Source organism: Balaenoptera musculus, chromosome 8 (assembly GCF_009873245.2).
Source record: "Balaenoptera musculus isolate JJ_BM4_2016_0621 chromosome 8, mBalMus1.pri.v3, whole genome shotgun sequence".
Lineage (NCBI taxonomy): Eukaryota > Metazoa > Chordata > Mammalia > Artiodactyla > Balaenopteridae > Balaenoptera > Balaenoptera musculus.
In genome coordinates, this window is record NC_045792.1 from 62,588,307 (window position 1) to 62,594,853 (window position 6,547).

A 6,547-nucleotide genomic window follows, 5' to 3' on the forward strand; every position below is an offset into this window, starting at 1 on the left:
ATGCCACGGAGCAACTAAGCCCGTGCGCCACAACTACTGAGCCTGTGCTCTAGAGCCCGCGAGCCACAACTACTGAGCCCGTGTGCTACAACTACTGAAGCCCGTGCAGCTAGAGCCCGTGCTCCACAACAAGAGAAGCTACCACAATGAGAAGCCCGCGCACCGAAGAGTAGCCCCTGCTCGCTGCAGCTAGAAAAAAGCCTACGCGCAGCAATGAAAACCCAGTGCAGCCAAAAATTAAAAAAAAAAAAAAAAAAATATATATATATATATGCTGAATTTCAAAGACAATATGAAAAACATAAAATATCTCAATAATGTTTTTATATTAAGGTTGAAATATTTTGGATGCATTAGGTTAAATAAAATGTTATTAAAATAATTTCACTTGTTTCTTTTTACTTCTTAAATGTAGCTACTAGAAAATTTAATATTTATATTAGACATAGCTGTTCTAGAATATAGGATGTGGCTGCCATGAGTAGAATGTGACTGTAATAAGATGGTTGGTTGCCTGGCTAGAGTCTGAATGAAAACTCAGGCCTGGGTAAGGAGAGGGGTGGCAGAGTTGAACTGGCACAGCTAGCGCCAAAGGTTTGAGGTTGGGGGGATATATGTCACTAGACAAGGAATGTAATTCCAGGTGACACAATGGAAGTGGAGGAGTCAGTTCTTGTTCTGCCCTGCTCATGCCTAGATAACTCTTCTTTCCCCTTAGGTCAGGGGTCTCTTCAACTAGAAAGCCTTCCCTGCCTTAGGTGCACTTCCATCTGTATTTGTGCAGATCTCTTTCCTAACTTAACCCGTTAGGATAAAATTATGTTTTCATATCTGCCTCTATACTCCCAACCTCCATCAAAATTTTGCAAACTCTTTGAGGGCAGGGGCCTTGTTCATTATCTTTGTACCTGGAGACTGGGCTAGAGTAAAAACCAATAAATGTTTGTGGGGACCTGGAAAAGAGAAAAGGAATGGGAGAGGCTCCTCTGGTCAGTCTCCAAGAATCAGGTACCTAGTTGAATTCCTACTTTATTCCTTTCTGACCATGTGAGGGCAATGCTGAGATGCCCAAAGAAGTGCAGATGGGATCTGGGCACCATAGTAGGCAGGAGAGGGGAGATTTTCTGTCCTAGGGTCTTCCTAGACCTTCAGGTCACATCAGAGTTGTTCTGTTTACAGACAAGACTGGCCTTAGTGAGTACCCACTCTTTTCCCTGCTTCCCTGTGACTACATTTCCTTACTCTATTCCACTTAAGGAGTGACAAGTCCAGGTGCACCTTCCTACCAGGTATGAGCCCTCTCACTTCTTTGTAAGGCCTAAAAAATTCCATGGTGGGGGATGGTCAGAAGAGTAAGAAGACTCTTCTCTAAATTTAAGTGTGGAAGTCAGAAGGTTAGGAAGCAGAAGTGACAATTTATGTATCTGGGACCGAGGTTTTGCTAGCTCTGTCTGCAGTCCCCTCACCCCTTTTCCCTCCAGTGCTCAAATAGTTCTCTGGATGCCCCAGTCTTCTTTCTCCACCTCATCCTTTCTGATCTACTCAGCACTTTCCCAGGCCACAGCAGTCCAGGAGAACAAATGGAGTCATGCACAGCATCAATATGATGGTTTCCTTGGATCATGTCTCCAGTTACAGCAGGACATAGAGAAGTTCTTCTGAGCATACCCTGGGAATGTCTCATGTGAGCCCTCTCCTTTACCATGTGCATTGCCAGGGTGCTCCCTCCTACTTAAGCCCCCTGTAGTAAGATTTTCTGCCCCCTGCTACTTGTAAAGCCACATAAGTATACTTGCTGGCTCCCACCATGGTAACAACAATGTATGAGGCCAGAATTACATCTCTCTGTTCCTAGAGATGCTGGTTATCAGCAATAGCTGACAAGTTACTGGAGACTGTAAAATAACAAAGCAACACCAGGTTTAGTACCAAAGCAGGGAGAATTTTTAAAGTTTATTTCAGAAGGGTGCTAAATCAGTATTCTTGGTTTCCCAGTGTCTTATATCTTACAATACCTAAGGGAAACAGTTCCTCCATTCTGACTGCTAAGATTTTCAAATAAATGAAAAACTATACTACTTGTATTCATCTTTATTTTTATCAATATAGTACATTTTTTTTTGGCCGCATCACACGGAACTTCCCCAACCAGGGATCAAACCTGTGCGCCCTGCAGTGGAAGCATGGAGCCTTAACCACTGAACCACCAGGGAAGTCCCCAGTATAGTGCATTTAAAGATATCAAATGGTACTTCACAGTTGACCCTACCCCAGCCCTCTACATTCTGAATTTCTGCTCCCCAGAGACAACTTCTTTCTTATCTTTTAAGATAAATCTCTTCTGGGATTTATCTCCCTATTTCTTAATAGCATGCTTATACTACTAGTTCTTGATTTTTCAGTCTGGGCTATTATTTTACTTCTTGCTATAGGAAATAAGCTATTATTTATAATAGCTATTATTTATAATACTTACAAATAAGTACTTACACTCCAATGTCCTCTCATAAACACATGTATTATTTCTCCATCCTTCATCCCTCAATATATCTATATCATCTTACTTAGGTAAATCACTATTCCTTACATTATTATAACTGTGTACATATTTATTCATGGTTGAATAAATCAGCATAATATGATTTCATTTCCTTTTTTTGACTGAAGTTAGCCATTGCCTCTTTTTCCATGTTTCTTAAGTATTTAGCATTCAAGTATCTATAATTAACTTATCCCAAACTCTCCTCTCAATACTTTCAAACACATCAGGTAGCCTGTCAGTTTAGTTATTTTTTTTTTTAATTGAAGACAACCCTCCAGGGCTTCATCATCCTCCTTCATTCTGGACTAGTTATTCTTTAAGCCTACTGCACAGGTTTTGCCCTAGAATAATTGAATAATTTTATCATTTCTTCCCCATTTCTACCTCTTTTTGTTTTTCTGAAAGACTTCTATCTTCCAACTCTTCTTTTGAATTTTCACATTTCTGTTATCCTGTTTTAAATTTACTACTTTCTTGACTGCCCCGCCCCCCTTTAAATAGCAATCTGTTCCATCTGGGAATACAGCATCTTATTTCTCTGACGATATTTCTAATGTTTTGAGTTTTTCAGTCTTTGTTTTGTGGCTGTGTTTTGTTTTTTTTTTTTCTGTTAGAAGCTTTTTTTATGGCCATGCCATGCAGCTTGCAGGATCTTAGTTCCCCGACCAGGGATTGAACCCAGGCCACGGCAGTGAAAACACAGAGTCCTAACCACTGGACAGCCAGGGAATTCTCAGAAGCTTTCCTTAAATGTCTGGAGATCCTTGGCTATCTATTCACATGTAAGAGTTAGGCATTAGAAAACTGACTGGAAGCTCTGTGTACGTAGACAGGGCTTGTGATTAGTAGAACACACTGTGGTATTTTTCAAACTTCTGGTTGCAAACCCATTAGTGGTTTGTGAAATCAATTTAATCACTTGCTACAAACTTTTTTTCCCCAAAAGACAGAATAGAAAATACTATGTCAGAATACATCACACATAAAAAGGAAATTGTTTTGTGAAACTTTGGTTTCACATACACACACATACATCATATGTACATATTATGTACTGGGTCAATTCCATAAAATGGGGATTTCTTATTGTGGGTGTTTTCTCGAAGAAGTTTGAAAAAAATACCACTTAGGGCACTCAAGATCAACTGCCAAGATACATAGTTTCTTTCTCTTGGAAGGAGAGGTACGTTTCCCTAGAGAAAAATTCTCTACACTCCTGCCTGCTGGTCTTGTAGCCAATGTTCAATCAAGCATTTGTTGAGCACTTACTACATGTTAAACACTCTTCTAGGTACTTGGTGTACAACAGTGTGTAAAACAGATAAAACTTTCTGCCCTCCTGAAACTAACATTCTAGTTGGGGAGACAATAAACACAGTAAGTTATACAATATTTTGGTTTTGTGCTATGGTAACACAGTAACAGAAGGGAAAGCTGAATTCATGCACAGAGATGCTGGTAAGAGGGTAGATGTGGTAGGAGTGGTGAATGTTCTGATTATTTCATGAATGAAGTAGAAAGCAAGGCCATCATCTGGCAGTATTAGAAGTCAGTATTAGAGACTTGAGAAGAAAAGAGAAGGTGTGAAATAACTTAGGAACACAGCCCAGCAAACTAGAGCCCGTGGCCAAATCCTGTTTTTGTACAGTCTTCTAGGTAAGGATAATTATTATACTTTTAAATGGTTGGGGAAAAAAACCTAAAGATGAATACTAAATTGCGACATGTAAAAATTACATAAAATTCAAATTTTATGAGTTGTATGGCAATATGTAAGGCAATACTTATATACTGCCTTTGGCTGCTTTCTTGTTACAATGGCAGAGTAGAGTAGTCGTGAAAGGGACTGTATGACCTGAAAAGCCTAAAATACTTACTATCTGGCCCTTTGCAGAAAAAGGTTGCAGACCCGTGATCTAGAATAAAAAAGGTGAATGACTAGGGAAATATGATTGTTGGGTGGTGTTAAGGGCCTGGGAGTTATGGACATGAGTTTAAAATGAGGCCAGTCAGCATGGTTGCTGCATAGGGGTAGGCAAAGAGCTGGCTCTGACTGGAATTGTGGTTTTGCAAGGTGAGTGTGACAAAAAGAGAAGGTAAACTGAGTTAAAAGTATATGCAAGTGAATCATTATATCCATTGACCCAGGGATTTAATAAGTTGCTTATGAAGAGAGGAGAGAAACTCAGGTTAGGGACAATGAAAGGTGATAATCAAGGGAGTGTTGCAATCAAGTTGCTAGGAGATGTCTGGAAGACAGAGCTGGTGGTCAGACAGTCAGATACATGAGCTTGAGATCATGAAAGGGTTATAGTTTCTGGTAATAACAAGATCTAAGGTATGACCATCGGAGTAAATGGCAGGGAAAGGTAGAGGATAAAATCAGTGGAAGACTGTTTATTCAAGGAACCAATATGTCAGGGTGTTGAAAGAATCATCCATTCATGTAATTAAATCACGAAGAATTAAATCTGGAGTAGTGTTGGAGGGAGTGAAATGAGCCAAGAGCTAAACTTATTGAAAACTGAGGGGGAATGACCCAGGGGCTTGTAGATTTTGTAGATGATAGCAACAATGAAGGGACAGAATTGATATAATTTGATGGCATGAGGCTCAAAGCTGGGGGGGTTTAAGGGAAAGCAGAGGGCGAAATGTCTGCAAGAAGTAATAAGAAGCAAGAAGACCATCTACCCCATCTCTAGGACCAGTAATAGAACTGTGGGAGAAAAAACCACCTTGAGAGAGCTGCAGTGAAAGCACTGTCCTAAGAGAACAGCCACATTTCAGGGTTCTGGGATCCAAGTCAGTGTAAGAGATATCTGATGCTTCAGAATGCTGAACCTTAGGTCCCCATTTTCAGTAGGATGCCTCCTCTCAGCTGCCAGTTGTTCCTGGTGGCTCCAACTAGTTCAGTTTCTCCAGGGGATAAACAAATTGACAAATGAATGACTAAGGGGTGAGGATCTCAGGTCTAATTTACTTTATAGTCTTTCGAGTAATCACCTTGTTTTTAGTGGCTAATGGAGTCTTTGGTGATATGTATTTTACCACCATGAAACAGAGCAAATTAAAATTATTATGAGATGTATAAATCAAATATGAGTTATATAGTATGGTTTGTTAATTCAGGTATACTTCAGTATTGGTGCCCCTTATCTGATTATCAACTTAGGCTGATGCTGAGCTTCCCACCCATTTGCCCTTCCCTTTAATTGTCACTCTTTTCAAGTCCTGGCCTTCCTCCTAGCCTTTACCTGCTGATACTGAGCCTTTATATCTGAAATTGTACTCTCCATGGGGCATATCCAGTTGGATTCTCCTCTCTGGCTACCCTTCCTCAGACCTTAGAATAGGTCCCCTTCATACAGCCCTCTGACTGAATTGATCTTTATGAAACCTATTCACTTTAATGTACTTTCTATTCTCCAACTGGTTCTTATCTACCACAGAGAAACTGTTATGAACTCAGACACGTGGGGGATAGTTTCTGTAGAACCTTCAAAACAGAGTAGTTGACTCTTCATATGGGCAACCCAGAAACAATGAAATTCTCATGTTCTTACCCATTTTCAAATAAGTAAGATGAGAACCACCATAGCAGCCCCCCAAGTACAAGGGCATCCAGTGTGTCCAAGGAGTTCAGCATTTCACAACAGAATCCCAAGATATTCCATGTTAGTTTGCCAAATGATGAAAGCAAAGTTAAATTCCCGTTATCCAGGCTCACAGCACAGAAGATTATATGTCTCCACTCCCTTTGTCCTCGAAGTCTCTCCTCTGGCAAACACAAGTATCTCTACTAGATCAGCCACACCCCCTCTTCCAGGCTTATTTCTCCTGTTCAAGGGTTTGAGTATGTCAGCATTGGAGTATGTGGGTTCCCTGAAGAGTTAGGTTTTCTGTATTAAATACACATTGGGAGGCTACTCTGCCTCCAGTAAAAACAATGCCAGGATTGAATTCCCCTCTCTGATTTTGGTGGCTGGGATTTGCTGGTTAGGGGCA